We start from the raw sequence: 27325 nt of genomic DNA on the forward strand, positions 1-27325 counted from the left end.
TTCTGCCATTTCCTTGACCCCTACTTCTATCTCTCTAGCATAATTTTCCAGCAGTTCAATATCTACTCTCACCTCTCTTTGACTCGTTAGATATCTGAAGAAATTTTTGGTATCCTATCTAATATTATTGGCTAGATAACCTTTGTATTCCATCTTTTTCCTCTTTATGTCTTCTTTAGTTGCCTTCCACTAGTTTTTAAAAGCTTCCCAATTCTCTAACTTCCCACTAATTTTGTTCTATTATATGGCCTCTTTTTGGTTGTTTCATCCTGCCTTTAGAATTCTTCTTCTTTGGGATGTATCCTACACCTTTTGAATTGCTCCCAGGAATAACCGCCATTGCTCTCTGTCATTATGTCTGCTAGTGTCCCTTTTCAATCACCTTTGGTCAGCTCCTCTCTCATGCCTCTGTAAATCCTTTTACTCCACTGTAATACTGATACATCTGACTTTAGCTTCTCCCTCTCCAATCGTAGGGTGAATTCTATCATATTAGCATCACTGTGCTCCTAAGGGTTCCTTTATCTTTAGCTTTCTAATCAATTCCGGGTCACTGCACAACACCCAGTCCTGAATAACTAATCCCCTAGTGGGCTTAACCACGAGCTGCTCTGAAAAGCCATCTTGCAGGCATTCTACAAATTCCTGCTCTTCGGATCCAAAGCCAACCTAGTTTTCCCAATGTACCTGTCTATTGAAGTTCCCCATGAGTATTGTAACAATGTCCTTTTGACATGCCTTTTCTATATCCTGTTGTAATTTACAGTTCACATCTTGTTTATTGTTCAGAGGCCTGTATATACAGCAACTCCCATCAGGATCTTTTAACTTTTGTAGTTTGCTTGCTCTATGCACAAGGATTCTACACCTTCTGATTCTACACCACCTCTTTCTAAGGAGTTGATTTCATTTTTTACCAACAGAGCCATCCTACCACCTCTGCATGCCTGTCTTTTCTTTTGATACAATGTGTAATCCTGGGTGTTAAACTCATAGCTATAATCTTCCCTCAGCCATGACACAGTGATGCCCACAACATCAAACCTGTCAATCTCAATTTGTGGTACGTTCATCTACTGTAAGAGGACATGGACCGGCATGTTGGAATGGGAAAGGAAATTAAAATGTTAGGCCACTGGGTAGTTCCATTTTTGGCCGATGGAGTGGAGTGCTTAATGAAGCAATCCCCCAATTTATGACAGGTCTCACTAATGTAGAAAAGGCCGCATTGGGAGCTCTGAACTGAATAGATGATCCCAGCAGATCTGCAGGTGAAGTGCTGCCTCACTTGGAAGGACTGCTTGGGACCCTGAATGGAGGTGAGGGAGGAGGTGAATCAGCAGGTGTAGCACTGTGGCTGCTTGCAGGGATAAGTGCCGGGAGGGAGAGGAGTGGGGAAGGATGAATAGACAAGGGAATCACAGAGGGACTGATCCCTGCAGAAAGCAGAGAGAGAGATAGGTGAGGTAAAGACATGCTTGGTGGTAGGATCCCTTTGGAGACGTTGGAATTTGCTGATGATGGTGCATTAGATGGGGAGGCTTATGGGGTGGTAGCTTAAGACAAGGGGAACTCAAGGCAGCGGTTGTATTACAGGTGACCAAAAATGTAGATAAAACTTCTAGTGTGGTATCACCAACGTTTTGTGCAACTGCAACATAATGTCCCAAATCTATCCTCAATGCCTTGACTAATGAAGGTCAATGTGTCAAAGGCCCACTTTACCACCCTGTGTATTGTGACGCTTTCAGTGAAGTACTAATACTCTATGTCCCCCATTCTACGATGGGACCTAGGAGTATTAGTGCATAGGACTGAAGGGCCTAATGGCCACTGTCTTGTGTTCTTACATTCTTGTGAAATACCCAAAAGAGACAAAGGACATAAAACAATGGAACTATTGGCACCTGCCCACATTACCAAGTGTTTCTGGCAGCCAATAAAATTTCAATACAATCCAATAATACTTTGTAATATTTTGACCAAGAACATTTAACACTGTTTGCTGAATTTTGGACCTATACCAACATACTACATGGTCACTGGATCTTGATTGCTGTACAATGATTACTCTTTTAAAGTAGTTGTGATTATCCTAATACTTCCATGCAAATTTCATGGTTTAGGTGCCAAGTTCACAGTCACTTAATACAGAGTAGTTACAGTTTTAATATCCAACTTCAATGTTTTTTTACATAATGAATCTGAGCCAATTAGTAAGCCAGATTTCCATGCAGATTTAACAATGTATCAAACAGGCAGTAGCATTATGGAACACAGGTGATAAAAGTAATACGGGAATTACTATTCATCACAAAACATATTATACCAAATATCATAATGGGATACTTTCAGTAACAATAAGGTACACATACAGCATATAGTAGACAAGAATTTCTGCCAGTAGTCAGTAGTTTGAGCTTGCCAATGATCTGAAGTATAAATTTATTTTCTGCCCATTCCATCTTGCTGAAAAATACTACCCTGATTCTTCAGCAAAGGATCAAACCCTGCAGACGTAATATTGTCACACCAGGGGTAGTGAGAGGATCTAGATACCTCACTCATGCGACAGCTATAAAATAAAACCTCACCATCAGCTGCTTACATCATACCCACTAGTTTGCCCAATTGTCAAACTAGCCAAAAACATCAAACATTTCTAAATGTTATTCTAAATAACATACAAAATCTTTAAAAGATACTAACTAGAAAAAAAACAAAAAATAAAACCTTTAAAGAAAACACATCACATTTAAGACTATATCATTAATTTCAGTTTAAATAACAAATCTTTACTCATCTCAGTCTCAAATGGCTTATTTGAGACTGTGACCCCATGTCATAAAAGCTATAGGCAGGTTATTCAACCTGTGGAGATGTATGTTTCAATAGGATTATGTCTCACCCTTCCAAACTGTGGAGACCATGGGCCTAGTGTATTCAGTCTTTTCTCATACAGCAAACCCTCAAGCCATGGCGTCCTCTACTGCCGCAATGAGGCCACACGCAGGTTGGAGGAGCAACACCTTATCTTCTGTCTGGGTAGCCCCCAACATGATGGCATGAACATCAATTTCCCGAACTTCCGGTAATTGCATCCCCACCTTCACCATTCCCCCATTCCTGTTTCCCTCTCTCCTTATCTGCCCATGAACTCCCTCTGGTGCTCCTTTCCCATCCCTTTTTTCCAAGGTCTTCTGTGTCCATCAGATTCTTCCTTCTCCAGCCCTTTATCTCTTCCATCAATCAACTTCCCAGCTCTTTATTTACCCCTTCCCCACTCCCGGTTTCACCTGCCACCTTGTACTTCTTCCTCCCCTCCCCCCAACATTCTTGCTCTGACTTCTCTTTTTTTTTCCAGTCCTGATGAAGGGTCTTGGGGCGAAACGTTGACTGTTTATTCTTTTCCATAGATGCTGCCTGGCCTGCTGGGTTCCCCAGCATTTTGAGTGTGTTGCTTGGAGTTCCAGCATCCGCAGACTTTCTCGTGCTTGTGATCCCAGGAACTAATCCGGCACTCTGTCCATTACAAGATCTTTGCTTTTAAGACAAAGAGATCAAAATCATACACAATACTCCAGGTTTCTTCTTACCAAGATCCCAAATAATAGAAAAAAGACAGTTTTATTCCTGTACTCAAATCCACTCAGTGTTACTGTACTATTCACCCTCTTAACCAAAACGTTAACAGTTTATTCCCTCCTAAAATGCTGCCTGATGGGCTGTGTTCCTCCAGCATTTTGTGTGTTGCTTTGGGTTTCCAGCATCTGTAGAACCTCCTGTGCTTGCAGCTTTCAGTGTCTTGTGGAAGAACTGGATCTCTGAATATTAGTACTTCATAATCCGTTACTATTTTAAAATAAGCAGCTTTTCTGCTTTATGCAATGACGTGGAGGCCCTCATATTTTCACATTACATTCTACCACACCTTGTCCTTATATCATATCTCCACTACCTTTGGATTTTCTCTGTAACGATCTTGGCATTTAGCCAATATACTACCAGTGCTGCTACTACTCTTTATTTCTTGGCATTTTGACAGTCATAATGGCATTGAGTTAGATTGTTCTTGTGTAGCTTTTAAGCTACTGGCCAATTATCACCCATGCCTGAATGTTGTCCTGGTCTTGCCATCTTTGCTTTATAGGCATCGATCTTCACTCAGATTAAATATGTTTTTCTCTTGGGATGTGGAGTTTGTTGTCCAGGGCTGAATTTATCTTCCAGTCCTACTTTGAGTTGTTTGTTGAGCCACTTCAGAAAGTAAAACACATGAAGAAATAATCACATTGAACTACCGACCTTCCAGTTTCCAATATTACGTTGCTAACATGTTCTTCTGAAAATACAGGATACCTGAAAGGATTGGAAAACTAAGTGATTGTAAAGGATGCTTTTCACATTACTACAGGTAATGCAGGAGGCTCACAACTCCAGCAAACTAGGTTCAATTCTAACCTCTAGTAACCTTTACGATACCCCTGAACACTAAGATAAAATAAAAGGGTATTGAAACAGGAACCATATGGAATATGCACTCGTGAATGTCCCATGGGTGCATTACTGTTTCCTTCCACATCCCACTAATTAGGTTAATTTTTCTATAAACTACACTAATTCTTCAAATTTTAATTACCCTAATTAAGAAGGTATGAAAGGGCATGTGTGAGAGAGTGTGGGTTGCAGAGAAATGAGTGAGGGAATGGGATGCTATGGGAGATGACATATGAGGAGTGATTGATAAGTTTGTGGCCTAAGGTAGAAGGAGTCACTTTCAGAAAACCTAGCACATTTATTTTTCAACATAGTCCCCTCCCAAATTTACACACTTAGTCCAGTGGTTGTGGAACATACAGATCCCTTCTTTATTGAAGTCGGTGTCTTGGACCTCCAGAAAGTGGTCCACAGCTGGGGTGATTGATATGTCTGTGGCCTAAGGCAGAAGGAGATGAGTTATTGACTTCAAACTTTCTGAATAATCACTCAAAGAGTTGAACTGCACGTGCATGTAACGAACACTGTATAACAGCGGTGGCTGCATCACACTGTGGGGATGCTTCATTGCTGGAAGGCTCGTGAAGGTAGAGGGTAAAATAAATACAGCAAAATACAGGGAAATTCTGGAGGAAAACCTGATGCAGTCTGCAAAAGAATTGTGACTTGGCAAAAAATTAGTTTTCCAGTAAGACAATGACCCCAAACATAAAACCAAAGTTACACAGGAATGGCTTAAAAACAACAAAGTTAATGTCCTGAAGAGGCCAAGTCAGAGTCCACACCTCAATCCAATTAAGAATTTGAGGCTGGAATTGAAAACTGCTGTTCACTCATGATCACCGTGCAATCTGACAGAGCTTGAGCAGTTTTGTACAGAAGAATGAGGAAAAATTGCAGTGTTTGGATGTGCAAAACTGATATAGACCTATCCACATAGACTCAAGGCTGCAATTGCTGCCAAAGGTGTATTTACTAAATACTGACTTGAAGGAGGTGAGTGTAAGGGGGTTTCGTCTTTTATGTTACTGCGTAGGCTAATTAAAATGGCTTCTTTGTTATGTTATACTTGGGAATGCTTCTTTGTTATGTTAAATGCTGAGAAAGTTCTTGCGCTAGCAGCTTGTTTTAGGTTAGGGTGTGATAAGAATATGTTACGAATCAATTGGGATAGTTGTTATGTTTTTGGTGTATTTGAAGATATTGTATGCACGGGGTTTTGGGGGAGAAAGCAGGAGAGACAGAGACAGAGGATGGACCAGGTGCTGTGAGTCCGCTAATGGGGTCGGACCCCGAGCGGGGCATTCGGCGAGGAGAAGAAACGGAGATGGACTCATGTGGAGCGTCTGGTCAACCACTGATGTTGGTCCCAGGCGGCCGGTCGAGGTGGTCCGAGGGGTCGCAGGGTGAAGAAGAAGGGTCCTGAGCGCCAACTGTTTGTGCACGAAGAGATTGAACTTTCATAAGTGTGGCGTCTTTGATTTTCCTATTATATTTTATTCTCTATTAATTATATAGTTCCAGTAATATCTATAAACTGTATATAATTTAATCGGATCTTGTGTATTGTCTGTTATTTGGGCGGGGTGGCGTATATCACACAGCATCCACATAAACTAATTACCCAGTTTGCCGGGGCCGAGGGCTGTTTCCCTAGATGACAGCGAGCCGAGCGACCCTGAGGCGGGCCGGGGAGGCTACATGAGTAATTATGCAATCAATTATTTTATGTTTAATAATTGTAATAAATTTAGACCAATTCATAGAAATATTTTTATAACTTCGACACCAGTCTTTTTCTGTTGATCAGTGTCAAAAAAGCCAAATTAAGTGCTGTGTGATTTAATGCTGTAAAACAATGAAATATGAAAACTCCCGGGGGGGGGAGGGGAGTGAATACTTTTTAATAGGCATTGTATTCTTTTGCTAACCTTGAAAGGTCATAAACTCTGAAATGTTACTTCTACCTCCACCGATTTTGCCTGAACTGTCGAGAATTCTTCTATCTTGTTTTTCTTACATAAACAAATTATACACTTTAAAAGTCCCTACTAATTACAAAAGAGTGACATTGTGCAGGCTTGATTCAATATAACTTTCTCCTTTACCATCCTGCACAGTCTAAGTACACAAATTTTGTTTATCAATCTATATATGTGGTAGATATATTAACCATAGCTTGAAGAACTGTCTGTTATTTAGTAACATTATAGACATTTGCAATTGTAATGAGGGCTGAAATACAAATGTTAGCATCGTTAAAATACAAAACCTCTGGAGTATGAACATGCATGGTTTAAGATTGAAGTGTGGAATTTGTTGTTGATAATCCACAGCCTTTCTACAGAGGTAGGTTGTTGAAGGCTTCAATAGAAATATCTTTTGAAAACATCAAATTAACAAGAACTTTAATTTATATCCTTAGAGAAATCCAAATGTAAACAGTAACAGGAGTAGGCCTCTGAGCCTCCTCTGCTATTCGAGCTCAGTGCCATCTTTTTGTATCCTTTTCTGCACTAATCCCATTCTTATCCATTCCTTTAACATACAGATATTGAACTGTTTTTCTTTTTCAACAAACTTTGCTATTGGGAATGAAGGACAGGGAATTCCAAAAATCCATCACCATCTGATTGAAGAGATTTCTCTTCATCTCAGCTTGACCACTATTTCGACAACCGCAGCCAAGGAAAACATCTACGAATTCATTGCGTTTAACCTGTAAGAGTCCACCAAACTCCAAAGAATTCAACCTAATCTGCTCAAATTGATCCTCATATAGCAAACCTGCCTTCCTCAGTGAACCAATCTGATGAATCTTCACTGAGCTCTCTCTCTATGGCAAGGAGGGAGGTTAACATCATCAGAATACTAGGCAAGTACTTCAAACAAATTGGAGCATATAATGACTGGCTGAGGCCTAAACATGGAATCTCACAATACTCAGCATAATACAACTTGGCAAACTGCAAAAGAAAATGTTCAATCTCAAAATCCAAATGCACTGCATTCATTGGTTCCTCCAGATCTTGATCTAGATCATATTTAGAGAATTAATTCCAGCATTCTCCCTACTCCTTACATTAGGCCAACAGATCAATGGTTCCACCCATTTCACTTCCTTCTTTCTAACTTTGTGTGGTCACATTAGCTACTTCCAATCGGCAATCACTATTCAAGAATCTACAGAATATCAAAAGACATTACCCACACAACCACCATCTCTTTCTAAGCTCTTGCACATTGGAGGAATGCCCTTTAATCTCATCACTATGATAGTACTATCAATACTAATTCCTTTCAGTTCATCTTTCTCACTAGACACTTGGCTCTCTGGAAAGGTTTTATGTCTTCTATAAATTGAGTTTATTAGAAGAGGGCTTAAAATTAATGGTAAGGAAATCTAACTGCAATTGTATGGGGCCTTGGGAAGACTAGTCCTAGTACATGTCATGTACAATTTTGTTTATCTTGCCAAAGAAAGCACATGCTTACCAAAGGAGGGCAGTAAACACTCATCAGATGCAATCCACAGTCAGTGTGTTTGCATACAAAAAGCATTGAGTACATTGATACTATATTCAAGAGTTTGGCAGAATAAAGGGATGGATCCCATTGAAATTTACACAATTCTTTAAGGACCTGACAGATTAGATACAGTGAAATTATTTTCCCTGACTGTGAGAAATAGTAGGAAGGGCACCAATTCACGGTAAGCAGGAGGTTATTGAAGACTGCGAGACAGGGAAAGTTCTGGATCACGAGCGCAATGAACATTTGCAGTTCTCTATCCCAACAGCTGCATAGGCTCAGTCATGGTGTTCATTCAAAAGTGAGATTGATAGATCCCAGCAATACACAGAAAATGCTGGAGGAACTCAGCAGGCCAGGCAGCATCTGACAGTCGAAATTTTGGGCCAACTTAAATTTTGTGTGTGTTGCTTGGATTTCCAGCATCTGCAGATTTTCTCATGTTGATAGATCACAAAACTTAAAGAGAATCAAAGTGCAAGACAATGAAGCTGAGGTAGAACAGCCATGATCTTAATGAATGGTGCACACATGAAGGTCCAAATTATCCAGTAATACACCTATTTCTTATCTTCTTAAACACAAAATACTCCTTCTTCCCTCCATTATAACTTTTCCTGAGTCTGAATATCAGACTCACACTTTCCTTTGGTATTCTTTACCTTTTACCTATCTATAAAACATCTTATTACTATTATTATATTTATTGCCAATCTATTCTTGTAGTCCATCAGCTTTTTGTCTAAATCAATTCTTTGGCATTCATTTGGCAAGTTCTAAAATGCTCTAATTCTCAGGCTGACTGCTAATTTTGGCAATTTAAAACATCTTGCTTTGGTTTAATAGTTACTTCGATTTCTCCTGTCAACACTGCCCCAGCCACTTTTCCTGTCAGTTTTCTGTGTGGCTTCAGGGATCTTTCTGTTTAAAACTTGTATTGTTTTTAAAATGTTAACTATTGCAAGCAAATCACAACAGTCTTTAAGCAGTATATTAACCCGATATGTCAATGTGCAGAATATTACTCCAGCCTCAATAGTTGTTGGTATACGGTGTCTAATTGCCATGAGCAATGACCTTGATAGTTTTACTCAAAGTTAAATATATTCAGCTTCTATTGTGAATATCCCAATTTTACTTTGATCTCTACAAAATTTTAAAAAACTTATTCAAAGAAGCTGTCATCTTTAAGAGTTCCAGGTTTCCAGTGTGGGATTACTTCACTTGGTTGGCTTCTAATGCCATCACAAAGGCAAGCTCAGAAAGACTCCCGTAGCTTACTAGAACCTCCGGAGTTCTGTATCCAGACAGCTGTATAGACTCAGTCACGGAATTAATTCCAGTGAAAATCATATCAAGAAAGAGGACAGTCACACCACCTTGATGTTGCATCTTTCTTTGACATACATCAATCTGCTACCAGCAACATGATCCAGCCCATTATATAGAATAGCAACAAATTCTTTAATTCATAAAAACTTTACAAACACATAACTCTGATCTATTTTCCAACCTTATTCTTGCTCTCAGCCATCAGTAATCAAACTAAATGTCATTTTTACTTTAAATGCATAGTACAATAGTATAGATTTATTTCCTGTTACTTACAAGTATTCATACAAAACTAGGTTTTCTTCTGAGGGTATCTAATTGGAGGTAATTAAAATAACTTAAAGTGTGTAACTACTTGAGAGAAACTCTCCCAGTGGCAGAGCAATCTAAACTAGACGATGGACTATACCCTTGTACGGAAAAGCCTACAGTCAGCCCAATTCATCATGGGTACAACCATCTCCTGCTCTGAGCATCTCCTACACGGAGCGCTTTATAGGAAAGCAGCATCCATCATCAAGGATGCCCACCATCTAGGCCACTCTCTTTTCACTGCTGCCTTCAGGACGACTGTACAGCTGCGTCAAAACTTGCACCACCAGGTTCAGGAACAGTTATTACCCCTCAGCTATCAGGCTCTTGAACCAGTGGGGACAACTTCACTCGCCATATCACTTATTCCCACAACCTATGGACTCACTTTCAAGGACTCATCAAGTTCTCAACATTTATTGCCTGCTTGCTTGCTTGTTTATTTATTTATTATTTTCTCTTTCTTTATAAAATTGCAGTTTGTCTTTTGCACATTGGTTGCTGTCCGTCCTGATGGTTTATTGATTATATTGTATTTTTTGTATTTACTGTGATTTCCCACAAGAAAAATGAATCTCATGGCTGTATATGGTGACATATGTACTTTGTTAATAAATTTACTTTGAACTTTTAATAATGCTGATTGGCACTTTGGGCCTGATGATCTCTTTCCCTGCTGTGGTAATGTTATGTTTCTCTGATAGCAGTTTATATTATTAAAAATACTCATGTAATCACGGAAAATAAAATATTTGCATTCAATCCATTAAAGATTATAAAGTTACTAATCCTTATGTCCATATACCATATAATGCATGTGGCAACAATACTACCCGAGATCAACAAATGTTTTTATACTATGTGTATACAGTTCTCTAGTTTACCCCGTTGCTTTCATTCGAGAGTTCCCGTAACCTGCAAAACTGGTTTGAACTAATCACAAAGGATTCTGCCACCCACCGCTCAGCACCGCTGAAAGTCCATCCACCAAAAGTATCAACTGATCTGCTCTCACGTCATAATCTTAAATTAAACTTAAAAAAAATGTTTGGGTTCCTGGAGCAAGCATTAATGTTCCACGACCCTCCCCCACCCCAGATATTTACCTACCATCTCCAAGAGTAATCTACTGTTAAATGTCATTTCACCAAGTCGGCTAAGAGAATACAGGAAAGCATCAGCAATCCAAATTACCCTCCTCTAGCAAAGGAACAATATCTGTAAGCACTATTATTTGTGGCAATTAATCATTTTAAAGCCCTTTAGGTTACGAGAATAAAGACACAATTTAAAAACTTTTAAGGTAATAACGTGAAAACAATCGATGAAGGAAGCGCTAATTAAAACGCTCTTCGCTGCAGAACGCTCACTCACCTGCTAAAGATTCCTGTAGGAAATGATTACAATGTAACTAACCACTGAAGCGCTGAAATGAAATATTGAGCTGAATATTTCACGCCCTGCAGAACCACGGGTGTCATTGGCCACGTACCCCGGCAAAGCCAGACGCCGCGAAATGTCATCACAGCAAGCCTCCAAGCGTAGTTCAAAGAGCGACGGCTGTTCAAGTCCCCGCCCACTTTCGGCCAGGCGACGTCGCTACGGAGCACTGTGATTGGTCAGACCTCTGCCAGGTGCTGTGATTGGTCAGAACCTGGCGGAGCGCTGTGACTGGTCAGAACCTGGAGGAGCGCTGTGATTGGTCAGAACCCTGCCAAGGGCTGCGACTTCAATTACGACCCGGGCACAGCGGCGGTAAGGACGTGTGATCTGAATTAACTCTTGCGATTGGTTAGTGTTGCAACTCTTAATGCAAATACACTCTGCGGACCTGTGTGAGGATGCCTCTATTTAAGATTACTGGAGGAGCTCAGTTTATTTATTAAAAAGAAACGTTATTCATAACGGAACAGTATAGATAAAGGAAGAAGGAGTGCAATGAGATCTCTCATTCATGGCTGTCGATGGTGTTTTGTTTTCAAAGTCAAACAGACAGTGCACATTAATGGTATAGAAAGAATGCAGAAGAACCAGAAAAGCTGTGGTTTAACGTTACAAGCAACACACACCAAAGTTGCTGGTGAACGCAGCAGCAACTTTGAAGTGTGTCGCTTGAATTTCCAGCATCTGCAGAATTCCTCGTGTTTGTGGTTTAACGTTAATTCATTTCCATAAAGAGCAGATCGGACAGATAAGACGTGGAGGAGAGGGACTGAGATGGAAGGAATAAAATAGTAACATTTTTATAACCAGAAGAGATTCTGTAGATGCTGGAAGCCCAGAGCAATACGCGCCAAAATGCTAGAGGAACTCAGCAGGTCAGGCAGCATCAGTGAAATGAAGTCGACGTGTCTGAGTCTACTAAGCAAGTGGTGCTGCTGGAGCTGACAGTCCCATGGGAAGATAGCTTGGAAGAGGCCTTTGAAAGGAAGCTCTCCAAGTACGCAGGACTGGTCAGCAACTGTCAGCAGGCTGGATGTAGAGCGAGGTATCTCCCAGTGGAGGTTGGTTGTAGGGGATTCGTAGCCCGTTCCTTAGTTAGAGCCTTCAGCATTTTGAGCATCGAGGGAGGGAGGAAGAGGAGAGCCATCCGCAGTACCACCGATGCGGTAGAGAGGACCTCAAGATGGCTGTGGCTCAAAAGAGTGGAGCCATGGTGTCATAAGTAGCTAGCCATCTGGACACAAGCTGGGGTCTGATCAGCCGCGGCTGGGTCACCTGGAGGAGGGTGTATGATGTTGAAACACCCGATGATTCCAGGAACATCACTGAATGTGTGTCCAGAAGCATCAGTAGATGTATGTAGACAGCTAGATGCTGGAAGCCCAGAGCAACACGCGCCAAAATGCTAGAGGAACTCAGCAGGTCAGGCAGCATCAGTGAAATGAAGTCGACGTTTCGTGCCGTTCTTCAGGAACTTTTATTATTGCCATTTTTAAAGATCTCTGACAATATGCCGCAAGTAGGAATGCAATAACCTTATTGTTTTCTCACTCAGAGATTAGTCAAATTGCCTTAAAACACAAGCACCTTTTTAAATAACAGCCAAAACTTATTTCTGCAAATAGAACTAATGTTGAAATCCAGCCGGTTCTTAAAAATGAAATTGAGATTAAAACTGAGATGCCATTCTACAAAGGAAACTGTAGCTGGGTGTAGGTCAGTCATTAGGTTCTGTAGATGCACAGCTCTCAGTGCCTTAATCCCCTGAATTTGACTTGAGTGTATGTACTATTCCTCCAAGAGGATCACAGCCTTGCGGTTTGGAGGCCTGCGTGCCTCAATGACCCGCAGAGCTATGTTGGCTGGAGTCAGGGCTTTATGATTAGGCACTTGGTAGGGTCTCCCATGCCAAACAAGTCAAATGGTAAAGGTCAGACTAAGAGTGATCCACTAGTCCTCCAGGTTTCGGGGGTTCAGCTCAGGGCTAACAACCCTGACTGGCAAGATAAAACTGTTACAGAAACAATGATGAAGAATCCTTCTACATCTAAATGTGACAGTGTTCTTGAGTCTCTACCCAGGATTTGTATGATTGACAGTAACGAAAACCGAGAGAAAGCTACTGACCTGAGAAAGGAAGCCCTGAACACTGCTAGAGATGCCCTAAAGGCCAGTGGCGTAACAGGCAGTAGGTAAGTATATGTCTTTATATTTCCAGTAAGCTCCAGTGTAATTATACAATATACAGCAGCTGTTCAAGTAAACATGGCCTTAGACAGGACACCTGTACAGCAACAGTGCTACTGAGGATTTATTGAAAAGAGGGGAGCCATGGAGTCATAAGTAGCTAGCCATCTGGACACAAGCTGGGGTCTGATCAGCCCCGGCTGGGTCACCTGGAGGAGGTTGTATGATGTTGAAAGACCTGAAACACCCGATGATTCCAGGAACATCACTGAAGATGTGTCCAGAAGCATCAATAGATGTATGTACACAGTTAGAGCACAGTAGTAAGGCAAACCTAGATCCGCTTTATTTGTTGATGTCTCATTGCCTCAAAAACCGTTGACTAAAATAAAGCATTGTTCCAACTATTTTCCACTCTCTAACTATCCAAAGCAACTTCACAAAGAGACAGAGGTCAAGAAGTTTGATGTTACACCCTCCGAATAACTAATACGTTATTACACATAAAATGTTCAGTTCGTCATATGCAAGAAATTTAAAGCACTATTCAAACCATAACATAAATTACACACAAAGTGTACTCATCAGCTTATTTCACGTCTGCAGCTTGATTCATCACAAAATGTTTCAAACTGTTACTCGGCCAGATAACACTTACCTCATACTCAGGCCCAAATTGCCCTGTGATGCTCTTGGACGTTTTCCAGCGAAAGGGAATTCCTTCCAAGAACAGGTTCCTTCGGGCTCCTCAGTCAAGATGGACCAGTTGGGCCGAAAGGCCTTTGTACTTGGACTGACATCAGCACTGCTCCATTGCTGTGGCCACCTAAGATCAGCAGTCTTCTCTGCTTCCATGTAGAGTGGCAGAAGGGGCCTATACTGTCATCCTTCCATTGAGTGCACCCCTCAGCAGATACTCTGCGGCTTAGGCAGAACCTGTCTCCGCGACTACTTGCATCTACTTGGTCAGCATTCAACTGTATTTGCATATTGCATGATTGATTAGTATCTCATTACTGATTTACCCCTAAACTGCCAGACAGTTGCTTACTTTGGTTTTATTTTTTAATGTATTCATGGAAATCATGCATTTTGAAGTATTGTCTCAGAATAAGCAGTTGAGGCGAGCAGTTACTTCACCCAGTGAATAGCAGATCAGATGCTGGAGGACAGTGGACTCTTGGTCACTCATTATATTCTAAACAAAGGTAAATAGATATTTAGATATTGAAGCAATCAAGGTCTAATAGAGAAATATCGGAGCCGAAATACAATATCAGCCATGATTTTGATGGATGCTAAAGGAGACATGAGGGCCATATGGTTTACCGCTGCTCCTCATTGTGTAGTTACTAAGTGCCAACATGGATCATGCATATTTGTCAATTACCTGAATTTTAGGGCAAAATAAATGCTCAGAAACCTAACCTATATTACAGCAACCAGTGTAAATCATTGGGGACTGTGATCAGTTGGAAGCACTACATTTATCTGATGGTGTACAATGTAGGCTCATTAAATTCAACAATCATCCTTTCCAGTTTATATCAGAAGAAGCCATCAAACTGGATCATTTATTCTGTTTTTCTCCCTCCAGGATGCTAACTAACCTGAGTATTTCAAATATTTTATTATTTTAGATTTTCCATATCCATATTGTTGTGTGTCTCACAAGTCCGGTATTTTTCCTTCTTCCTTTATTCTCTCTCATCCGCTTCTACTTACTTTTCCCCCAGAACAATCGTCCTTCATCATATTTTCTGACAACATCAATGTCTATGTCACCCAGCTTCTCTTGATCGCCACACTATCACAGATGTTCCCTTAATTTTCTCTGAACCCCCCCCCCCTTCTCTGCAACTTAAAACTTTATACTTTGTACTTTATTGTCGCCAAACAATTGATACTAGAATGTACAATCATTGCTTCCTGCTCCCTGGATTACAAATCGATAGTAAATATTAAAAATTTAAATTATAAATCATAAATAGAAAATAGAAAAGTGGAAAGTAAGGTAGTGCAAAAAAACCGAGAGGCAGGTCCGGATAGTTGGAGGGTACGGCCCAGATTCGGGTCAGGATCTGTTCAGCAGTCTTATCACAGTTGGAAAGAAGCTATTCCCCAATCTGGCTTATTTTCTAGAATTGTCTCATTCAGGTGAAAGAAAATTGGACGGCCACATTAACTTTATATCTCTTTTTACAGTTGCTATGTGACCGGATAACTACTTCAGGCACTTTGTTTTTTTTTAAATCTAGGGGCTCTGCTTCTACCAGCCTTTCTGTCCTGAGTTTCAGACACCTACCATTTTATGGTAAAAGTTAGTTTCCACATCCTCCCTCTGATCGTTCCATCAATTATTTTAAGCCAATGAGCATGGATTATTGCCCCTTTGCTAGACAATATTTCCTAGCTATAAATTCCAACTCAGTACCCCATAACAACACACACAAAATGCTCGAGGAACTTAGCAGGCCAGGCGGCATTTATGGAAAAGAATAGAGAGTCAATGTTTCAGACCAAGACCCTTCTTCAGGACTGAGAAGGAAGGGGCAAAATGCCAGAATAAGAAGGTTGGGGGAGAGGGAGGAAGCTAGCTAGAAGGTGATAAGTGAAGTCAGGTGGGTGATTACACCATAATTTTATTCACCACATTTACCTCTTCTGTTTCAAAGAAAATTAAATGAACTTGACTAACCTTTTCTATTAGCTACATTTTTTCAGCTTCCAGTCCGGCAATAAATTTTTTCTGCACCTCCTCCAATCTGACATGGTTTTTCATATAATCTGATGAACAAAACTGCACTCAGTTTTCATACAACAGTCCAACTGGTATCATATACTGTTTTAGAATTATCTGGTAAATGTAATATACTGTGTATCTCTTTATGTATACATGTCACTAACCAGGAAATGTAGATCTCAATATGTTTAAGTGAGTTCACAAACAGAGCAGACTAACTGAAATTCAGAATGACAAAGAATGGTTTAGAACAAACATGAAAAAATCTGCAGATGCTGGAAATTCAAAACAACACCCACAAAATGCTGCAAGAGCTCAGCACAGACATCCCACCTCTCCTGAAAGTTCTGGAAGTCTCTCACATATCGATAGTGGCTCCCTGATGCCCAGAAATTATATACAATATCCCAGAAATAGCTTTTTTTGAGAGGGAGAGCGAGCATCCTGATTGATCTCTCTTCGTGCTAAGAGTGGTCCCCAACCACCGAGAAAACAATATGATTTGGCGATATGAAACGATATGAGTCAGCTGCACCTTTCCTCATTCCCTGTCACACACTGTTGAATTTTAACGCATGCAAGGTCATCAGTGACCCAAGACGTGCAAAGGAATGGGTTCGTGACCCATTTGTGAATGGCCCTGGTGAATCATCCATGTCAGCGCGGAAAGGAGATCAACTTCTCCAGCTTGCAAATGACAGCGAACTGAAAAGTATGTTTGACATAACATCTCTGCCGTCATTCTGGATCAAAGTCAAGGCTGAATATCCTGAGATAGCCACGAAAGCAGTGAAAACGTTGCTTCCATTTCCAACATATTTCTGCGAAGCGGAGTTTTCTGCAATGAATGCAACGAAAATTGCGGAATAGACTGGACATAAGGAACCCCCTTCGAGTGCCGCTGTTTCCCATCACCCCTCGATCGGACGGTGTTGTTGCAGGAAAACAAGCCCAGGGCTCCCACTGATTCAGCGATATTGGTGTGTTGCAATGATTTTATATATTCATACGAGGAAAATATGCGCTGTGTGTTTAATATTCAAACGTTACTTAAAATGTTATGATGCTATTGACTTATAATTCAGTGGTCCCCAACCTCTGGGGCGCGAAGGCGATTGCGTCATCTCTGATCTGGGCCGACATTTATGTGCCGGGCAGCACCTAATCAATTAGCTTGTTTATTTCGGCTTTTTTCTTAAAGATGTGCTGGGTGTGTTCTGGCTACTGCTGTACCGCTGCATTCTTCGCGGCCCGGAGGTTTGGGACCACTGTTATAATTGACTTATCACTACATTCATGCGAGGAAAATATGCGCTGTGTGTTTAATATTAAATTTGTTAGATAAACCCCTTTAGAAATGAAATTGAGTGTATTAGCCACTTACAAGTGACTTACAGTTGACTTCTCACCTATATTCCAGTCGAGCTTAACAACCCCGCCCCCCCCGCCCTCCAGTCCACAGTGCACAAAAGGTTGGGGACCCCTGATTTAAACTAGCTGGCTGGCTGCCAAGGAGCTACACTATTGATGTCCTACGTGATGAGGCCAAACTCCCTGTAGACTTGCTTAAAATTGTAATAGAATAAACATGATAATATAATGTAAGTACATATTTTAATGTCACATATGCTGCATATACCCAACTTGGTTTACAGATTAGACAAAATCACGAAACATACACCCTTGGAGGTCGACCAGGTGTGGTGGATATGGGGTTGCGGGGGACAATGGCGATACCTCCCTGAAGTGAGTTTTTGCAGGGTGGGATGTCTGTCAGCAGGTCAGGCAGCATCCATGGAAAAGATTACAGTCAATATTTCAGGCCAAGACCCTTCATCAGGACTGGAAAAGAAGCAGAAAAATCAGAATAAAAAGGTGGGGGGAGGGGAGGACGAAGTACATGGTGATAGGTGAAACTGGGAAAGTGGGCAGGGTGAAGTAAAGAGCTGAGAATTTGTTTGGTGAAAGCGGGGAAGGGCTGGAGAAGGGGGAATCTGATAGGAGAGGACAGACGACTGTGGAAGAAGGAGAAAGGGAGGAGCACCAGAGGAAGGTGATGGACAGGTAAGAAGGTATGAGATGGAAACAGAAATGGGGAATGGTGAAGGAGACGCTAGACGGGGTATCGCTGGAATTTCAAGAAATTGATGTTCATGCCATCAGTTTGGAAGCTACCTAGATGTAAATGTTCAAGGTGTAGCAAGTTGTAAGTACAAATAAAAGTGCAAATATGATAAGAGATTGGGACCAGTCAATAGAGTGTGACTAATGGGTTGTCTTTTTCCTCTTCCTCCTACTCCTCACACTAACATGGCACATAAGTTCCCTCACGACGTCTGCTGTCTTTTTCTTGCCATGTTTCCAGAGGCAATGGCCTCTTCTAATGGACTGATTCTTCAGTCAGCAGAAACTGCACAATGAATGAGATATTGGCTGGTGACCATAGAATGTCCTAGACTTATGTAGACAAGCCTGATTGTGAGCTGCTCTTTCATAGCTTCCAATAAACTCCCAGACAAGCATTGCACTTATTAGATTTTACTTGGCTGCTGTCTGAAAAACTCTGAGAAAAATGAATAGCCTTTTGAGGAGTGGAAAGTCTTGTTCTAAGAAATTCAGCCAAGGCACAATTGCTTAGTTATTTAACTCATCTAAATTCCAACACCACATAGATCCAAAATCACTTGCTTGTAATGCAAAAATAAGTTAAAGAACAGATCAAGATTTTTATGAACACTAACGAAGTTTAATAAGAATTAAAAAGGTCCAAATATAAATTGACAGATGTTTTAGAAATACACTGAAAATTTCAGTAATGTTTGTTATCCTTTTAAAATTCCATTTGAAGATCAGTGAAATACTGCACCATTCCCTGTTTCATTGTGGTTGCTGCAAATTCCCTCATATTGAAGAGATTTCCAGCTATAGACAATCTTCAAGGGAAATAAGCCTGAGACTGAAAGTAGTTAAGGATTATGCTTAATATGGTTTCAAAAGAATCAATTTATTTCAAGTAAAGGCAAAAGAAAAGCAATCATCGTTGGCTATAGCAGAGCCTGTGAGGTAATTTATAAGGAAATGACTGATATGCGTCGTGTGATTAAAGCATGTGTAATGTGTCCAAATTGTTATCTGTGTGTGTGTTACTTTGTGTATACTGCTTCATCCTGCTATTCTACTGCTTTTTTAATGTTATTTGTTATCATCCAGTTATACTGAATCCATTAATGAAATTCTGCCTATCCTTGTTACCTGACATGCTTACTTCCTGTTTATGTCATAATGTTGACGGAAAAAGGGGAACTCTTCTAACTTAAGAAAGATCCAATCATTGTAACCAAGATTAAATTATTTTGTCTCTTTCTCAAATTCTTCACAGTGATTTCATTAGTTCCACATAAAATGAGTAACAAGATTATTTGTAGAGTGTATTCTCAGTTTTAACATCAGATAAAATGTAGAATGGGAGATAAAATAAAATGCAAATTTAAATCTGCTGTTTTTTTTAACAGACCTGTTTTCATATTAGCTACCACTGTGGAGGTAAGATCAATTTATAATGATTATACAGAAATAGTGCACTGAATTCATTCAAATGTCCATGATATAAAATTATAAGAGATCGCCTTTAGAAAGTAGATAGAAACACAGAAAAATAGGAGTAGGTCATGGAGTCACAAGACATGGAAACAGGCCCTTTGCGCCTGCTGGTTCTTGCTGACTTTGTTGTCCAGAGCCACACAAATTTAAGTGAAGTGTTTCCATGAATCGGCTATGGTTACACGTGCCTCTCTGAGTTAAAAGGCAATGCAGCCTCGAGGTAGTGAACAGCCTAATCTTAGTCCAAATTCATGTAATCCCTGAGTGCTCAGTGTTCCTTCACCATTGCTGTATGCACTTGCCATCCCCATCTGCCCTTTCAGCTTTGAGCAGTGATTTCATTGTATTATTTGAAGAAGAGCAAAAGAAATGTCCTAAGCATAACAGGCACAAAATGCTGGAGGAGTTCAGCAGACCAGGCAGCCTCTGTGGAAAGGAATAAGCAGTCAACGTTTACTCGGTCTGGAATAGGAGGGAAGCCAGAGTGAGTGGCCTCACCGTGATAGTAGAGGAGGCCATGGAGCGACATGTTGGAATGGGAATGGGAAGTCCCAAATGGAAATGAGTGGCCACCGGGAGAAATCCCGCCTTTTGTGGCAGATAGAGCGAAGGTGATGAACGAAACATTCCTCCGATCTATGTCAGGTCACAAAGGGAGCACCAGATACAGTAGATGGCCCCGACAGGCTCACAGGTGAAATATTGCCTTGCCTTGAAAGAACTGTCTGGAATCCTGAAAGATCATTGGGGGAAGGTGTAGGGGCAAGTGTAGCTCAGCTTTACCCCCCTTCCCACCCCACTCACTGCTTTTGACAGAGATTGCTATCTGCAGGACTCCCTTGACAACTGTCACAATGAGGCCTCTCTCAGGTTGGAAGAGCAACACCTCATATTCCATATGAGTAGCCTTCAACTTGATGGTATAAGCATCGATTTCACTAATTTCTCCCCATCCCCCTTCTCTATTTTACATTCCCCGCTTCCCCTTCTCTTCCCCTTGCCTCTCTCTGGTGTCCCTCCTCTTTCCCTTTCTTCCATGCTACACTGTCCTCTCCTATCAGATTCCTTCTTCAGCCCTTTATCTCTTCCACCTTTACCTCCCTGCTTATCACTTTATCCTCCCTCCTGCAACCACACACCACTCAGTTGTTCTTGTACCAGCCTGTCCATGCTCTGACTTCTCCAGATGAGGCAGTGAGAAACAATGCAAAGCATGGGAGCAATGCTTCATATTCTGGTAAGACATGGTAAGAACATGGAATCACATTAGGTAATCTTGGGCTCTGGTGCGTTCCACCTCACCACCCCCACCCGACTCCCATTTTTTGTCCCCTTTCCCATAATACACCTCCAGTTGCCTGCTAATGTTTTCCCTTCCGCTTTCCCTCCTGCTCTGTCCATCTACTAATCACACATTTCACTCGCTTGCTTCTGTCTGCTTCCTCATCTGGTTCTGTTTCCATCTGCCAATGCTCTCTTCCAATGGCACCCGTTATCACCTTCCTTATTCATCAGGTTCCAGCACTGTTAGCATCTGTGTCCCTTCTTAACACCCACCAGGCTGTCCCCACCTTCACCTCCCCTTGCCCAACCCGGCTCCGTTTGCCCTTTTTCAATCAGCCATCATCTATCATCCACTTGCCTCTGTCTCCAAACTTCACTCCTCCCCTACTTGACTTGATCTGCCCATCATCCTTTACCCCTCCTTGGTTCACCAGTCACCATCTGGCCCCTGTCTCAAAACTCTCTTTATTCTGGCTATCTCCCTTCTCCACTCTTCTTTCTGATGCAAGATGTTGACCTGAACCTTGCAAGTCAGTCCCCAGTCCACCCCACCTAGGCTGCTCCCTCACTGAATTCATCCAGCAGATTGTTTGTCACCACACATTGTTCTTCCTCCTTGAGGAAGCCATTGGAATTAGCCTTTCTCATGATGAAGGCAAGCTCAAACGGTTTTATCAAAGGAGCATTTTCTTTGTTTAGCTTATTAAATGTGGTCAGGAATTCTTCAGAGGCTCTGATCTAAAACAAAGCGGCCTTAGTGGTCAATTTGAACTTGGCATTTTGAATATGGGATGATGGCTATTACACACATGTCTAATTCCGTGCTGTTGTTACAAAGTTACAATCTAATCACCGTTGGAGAAAAAAAAATAACGAAAATTTCAAAAATGTCTTTCTGAGTGGGAGTGCCGAGAAAGACATTTTTGAAATTTTCGTTATTTTTTTCTCCAACGGCGTTCTGAGAGGCGGGACTGCGCAGGCGTGTGACGTTGGGCAGTGCAGCGCGGCAGATTTAAAGGAACAGAGCCTCATAGAGCGGGCAGCGTAGTTTGCGGGCAGTGGAGTGAGCCGGGAGCAGAGTGAAGACTTAAGGGCTTCGGCTCAACGGGCTTAGGCGGAAACGGGTGAGGCGAGGAAGGTTTGACATTCATTTTCTGCTGTTATTTGAGGAGAGGGGCAGTATGAGTGTGAGGGCAGTTTGCTGTTCTCGGTGTTGGATGTGGGAGGCCCTGGAGTCTCCAAGCCTCCCGGATGTCTACATCTGCACTAAGTTCATCGAGATGCAGCTCCTAAGGGACCGTGTTACGGAACTGGAGCTGCAGCTCGATGACCTTCGTCTGGTCAGGGAGAGTGAGGAGTTGATAGAGAGGAGTTGCAGGCAGGTGGTCACGCCGGGGCCACGGGAGGCAGACAAGTGGGTCACAGTTAGGAGGGGGAAGGGGAAGAGTCAGGTAATAGGGAGTACCCCGGTGGCTGTGCTCCTTAACAATAGGTACTCCTGTTTGAGTACTGTTGGGGGGGACAGCTTACCCGAGGGAAGCAACAGTGGCCGTGCCTCCGGCACAGAGTCCGGCCCTGTAGCTCAGAAGGGTAGGGCAAGGAAGAGGAGGGCAGTTGTGATAGGGGACTCGATAGTAAGGGGGTCAGTTAGGCGATTCTGTGGACGCAGTCCAGAGACCCGGATGGTAGTTTGCCTCCCTGGTGCCAGGGTCCGGGATATTTCTGATCGTGTCCAAGATATCCTGAAGTGGGAGGGTGAGGAGCCAGAGGTCGTGGTACATATAGGTACCAATGACATAGGTAGGAAAAGGGATGAGGTCCTGAAAGGAGAATATAGGGAGCTAGGAAGGGAGTTGAGAAAAAGGACCGCAAAGGTAGTAATCTCGGGATTACTGCCTGTGCCACGTGACAGTGAGAGTAGGAATGCGATGAGGTGGAGGATAAATGCGTGGCTGAGGGATTGGAGCAGGGGGCAGGGATTCAAGTTTTTGGATCATTGGGACCTCTTTTGGCGCAGGTGTGACCTGTACAAAAAGGACGGGTTACACTTGAATCCTAGGGGGACCAATATCCTGGGAGGGAGATTAGCGAGGGCTACTGAGGTGACTTTAAACTAGAATGGTTGGTGGGTGGGAATCAAATTAAAGAGGCTAGGCGTGAGGAGGTTAGTTCACAACAGGGGGATGGGAACCAGTGCAGAGAGACAGAGGGGTGTAAAGTGAGGGTAGAAGCAAAAAGTACTAAGGAGAAAAGTAAAAGTGACAGGCCGACAAATCCAGGGCAAGCATTAAAAAGGGCCAGTTTTCAGCATAATTGTATAAGGGCTAAGAGAGTTGTACAAGAGCGCCTGAAGGCTTTGTGTGTCAATGCAAGGAGCATTCGTAATAAGGTGGATGAATTGAAAGTGCAGATTGTTATTAATGATTATGATATAGTTGGGATCACAGAGATATGGCTCCAGGGTGACCAAGGATGGGAGCTCAACGTTCAGGGATATTCAATATTCAGGAGGGATAGACATGAAGGAAGGGGAGGTGGGGTGGCGTTGCTGGTTAAAGAAGAGATTAACGCAATAGAAAGGAAGGATATAAGCCGGGAAGATGTGGAATCGATATGGGTAGAGCTGAGTAACACTAAGGGGCAGAAGACGCTGGTGGGAGTTGTGTACAGGCCATCTAACAGTAGTAGTGAGGTCGGAGATGGTATTAAACAGGAAATTAGAAATGTGTGCAATAAAGGTACAGCAGTTATGATGGGTGACTTCAATCTACATGTAGGTTGGGTGAACCAAATTGGTAAAGGTGCTGAGGAAGAGGATTTCTTGGAATGTATGCGGGATGGTTTTTTGAACCAACATGTCGAGGAACCAACTAGAGAGCAGGCTATTCTGGACTGGGTTTTGAGCAATGAGGAAGGGTTAATTAACAATCTTGTTGTGAGAGGCCCCTTGGGTAAGAGTGACCATAATATGGTGGAATTCTTCATTAAGATGGAGAGTGACATAGTTAATTCAGAAACAAAGGTTCTGAACTTAAAGAGGGGTAACTTTGAAGGTATGAGACGTGAATTAGCTAAGATAGACTGGCAAATGACACTTAAAGGATTGACGGTGGATATGCAATGGCAAGCATTTAAAGGTTGCATGGATGAACTACAACAATTGTTCATCCCAGTTTGGCAAAAGAATAAATCAAGTAAGGTAGTGCACCCGTGGCTGACAAGAGAAATTAGGGATAGTATCAATTCCAAAGAAGAAGCATACAAATTAGCCAGAGAAAGTAGCTCACCTGAGGACTGGGAGAAATTCAGAGTTCAACAGAGGAGGACAAAGGGCTTAATTAGGAAGGGGAAAAAAGATTATGAGAGAAAACTGGCAGGGAACATAAAAACTGACTGTAAAAGCTTTTATAGATATGTAAAAAGGAAAAGACTGGTAAAGACAAGTGTAGGTCCCCTACAGACAGAAACAGGTGAATTGCTTATGGGGAGCAAGGACATGGCAGACCAATTGAATAATTACTTTGGTTCTGTCTTCACTAAGGAGGACATAAATAATCTTCCAGAAATAGTAGGGGACAGTGGGTCCAGTGAGATGGAGGAACTGAGCGAAATACATGTTAGTAGGGAAGTGGTGTTAGGTAAATTGAAGGGATTGAAGGCAGATAAATCCCCAGGGCCAGATGGTCTGCATCCTAGAGTGCTTAAGGAAGTAGCCCAAGAAATAGTGGATGCATTAGTGATAATTTTTCAAAACTCGTTAGATTCTGGACTAGTTCCTGAGGATTGGAGGGTGGCTAATGTAACCCCACTTTTTAAAAAAAGAGGGAGAGAGAAACCGGGGAATTATAGACCGGTTAGCCTAATGTCGGTGGTGGGGAAACTGCTGGAGTCAGTTATCAAAGATGTGATAACAGCACATTTGGAAAGCGGTGAAATCATCGGACAAAGTCAGCATGGATTTGTGAAAGGAAAATCATGTCTGACGAATCTCATAGAAGTTTTTGAGGATGTAACTAGTAGAGTAGATAGGGGAGAACCAGTGGATGTGGTATATTTGGATTTTCAAAAGGCTTTTGACAAGGTCCCACACAGGAGATTAGTGTGCAAACTTAAAGCACACGGTATTGGGGGTAAGGTATTGATGTGGATAGAGAATTGGTTGGCAGACAGGAAGCAAAGAGTGGGAATAAACGGGACCTTTTCAGAATGGCAGGCGGTGACTAGTGGGGTACCGCAAGGCTCAGTGCTGGGACCCCAGTTGTTTACAATATATATTAATGACTTGGATGAGGGAATTAAATGCAGCATCTCCAAGTTTGCGGATGACACGAAGCTGGGTGGCAGTGTTAGCTGTGAGGAGGATGCTAAGAGGATGCAGGGTGACTTGGATAGGTTGGGTGAATGGGCAAATTCATGGCAGATGCAATTTAATGTGGATAAATGTGAAGTTATCCACTTTGGTGGCAAAAATAGGAAAACAGATTATTATCTGAATGGTGGCCGATTAGGAAAAGGGGAGGTGCAACGAGACCTGGGTGTCATTATACACCAGTCATTGAAAGTGGGCATGCAGGTACAGCAGGCGGTGAAAAAGACGAATGGTATGCTGGCATTTATAGCGAGGGGATTCGAGTACAGGAGCAGGGAGGTACTACTGCAGTTGTACAAGGCCTTGGTGAGACCACACCTGGAGTATTGTGTGCAGTTTTGGTCCCCTAATCTGAGGAAAGACATCCTTGCCATAGAGGGAGTACAAAGAAGGTTCACCAGATTGATTCCTGGGATGGCGGGACTTTCATATGAAGAAAGACTGGATGAACTGGGCTTGTACTCAATGGAATTTAGAAGATTGAGGGGGGATCTGATTGAAACGTATAGAATCCTAAAGGGATTGGACAGGCTAGATGCAGGAAGATTGTTCCCAATGTTGGGGAAGTCCAGAACAAGGGGCCACAGTTTGAGGATAAACGGGAAGCCTTTTAGGACCGAGTTTAGGAAAAACTTCTTCACACAGAGAGTGGTGAATCTGTGGAACTCTCTACCACAGGAAACAGTTGAGGCCAGTTCATTGGCTATATTTAAGAGGGAGTTAGATATGGCCCTTGTGGCTATGGGGATCAGGGGGTATGGAGGGAAGGCTGGGGTGGGGTTCTGAGTTGGATTATCAGCCATGATCATAATAAATGGCGGTGCAGGCTCGAAGGGCCGAATGGCCTACTCCTGCACCTATTTTCTATGTTTCTATGTTTCTATATATTGGATATTACACTAGGATCAGGTTGAGAATTGTTGAGTCAATTTAAAGTTAGCAGATCAAGTCAAATCAAGTCGCTTTTATTGTCATTTCAACTGTAACTGCTGGTACAGTACACAGTAAAAATGAAACAACGATCCTCCAGGACCATGATGCTACATGAAACAACACAAAACTACAGTAAACTATGTGAGACAACACAAAACTACATTAAACTTCAGGCCTACACGGGACTACATAAAGTGCACAAAACAGTGCAAGACAGTACAATAATTAATAAACAAGACAATAGGCACAGTAAAGGACAAATTACAATATAATAATAAATGATGTAAATGTAAACAACGTTTTAGCAGGAATTGAGAAAGAAATGAGCAAAAATTGCAAAGGGAGTGGAATGGTGTTCAGTTGAGTGTGAGAGAGAGAGAGAGTGTGTGTGTGTGTGTGTGTGTGTGTATATGTGTGTAGGTTGGTGTCAGATTGGACTCTGGGAATTGAGGAGTCTGATGGCTTGGGGGAAGAAACTGTTACATGGTCTGGTCGTGAGAGCCCGAATACTTCGGTGCTTTTTGCCAGATGGCAAGAGGGAGAAGACTTTGTATGAGGTGTGCGTGGGGTCCTTCACAATACTGTTAGCTTTGCAGATACAGCGTCTGGTGTAAATGTTTGTAATGGCGGGAAGAGAGACCCCGATGATCCCTTCAGCTGACCTCACTATCCGCTGCAGGGTCTTGCGATCCGAGACGGTGCAATTTCAGGCAGTAATGCAGCTGCTCAGGATGCTCTCAATACAACCTCTGTAGAATGTGGTGAGGATGGGGGGTGGGGGGGTGGACTTTTTTTTAGCCTTTGCAGAAAGTAGAGACGCTTTCTGGACTTTCTTGGCTATGGAGCTGGTGTTGAGGGACCAGGTGAGATTCTCCGCCAGGTGAACACCAGGAAATTTGATGCTCTTAAGGATCTCTACGGAGGAGCCATCGATGTCCAGTGGAGAGTGGTCGCTTTGAGTCTTCCCGAAGTCAACAACCATCTCTTTTGTTTTGTTCACATTCAGATACAGGTTGTTGGCTCTGCAGCAGTCCGCTAGCCACTGCACCTCCTCTCTGTATGCTGACCTGTCGATAAAAGTAAGTGCCAACATA

At 42.2% G+C, this 27325-nt stretch overlaps 1 protein-coding gene across 2 annotated transcripts in view; it reads right to left on the bottom strand.

Moving 5' to 3' along the window:
- Nucleotides 1-11176, bottom strand: part of slc26a2 (solute carrier family 26 member 2) — a 28179-nt gene extending 17003 nt beyond the window's left edge. Inside the window, exons 1-2 of one of the 2 annotated variants that reach the window (XM_072263739.1) lie at nucleotides 11047-11176; nucleotides 2909-3543 (exon numbers count right to left, since the gene is read on the bottom strand). The gene's annotated coding sequence lies outside the window, so the exon portion shown is untranslated. The remainder of the gene's footprint in view (nucleotides 1-2908; nucleotides 3544-11046) is intronic. The other variant, XM_072263738.1, reaches the window with a different exon arrangement.
- Between the last annotated feature and the right edge of the window lie 16149 nt (nucleotides 11177-27325).

The sequence above is a fragment of the Mobula birostris genome, chromosome 7 (assembly GCF_030028105.1).
Source record: "Mobula birostris isolate sMobBir1 chromosome 7, sMobBir1.hap1, whole genome shotgun sequence".
NCBI classification, from domain to species: domain Eukaryota; kingdom Metazoa; phylum Chordata; class Chondrichthyes; order Myliobatiformes; family Myliobatidae; genus Mobula; species Mobula birostris.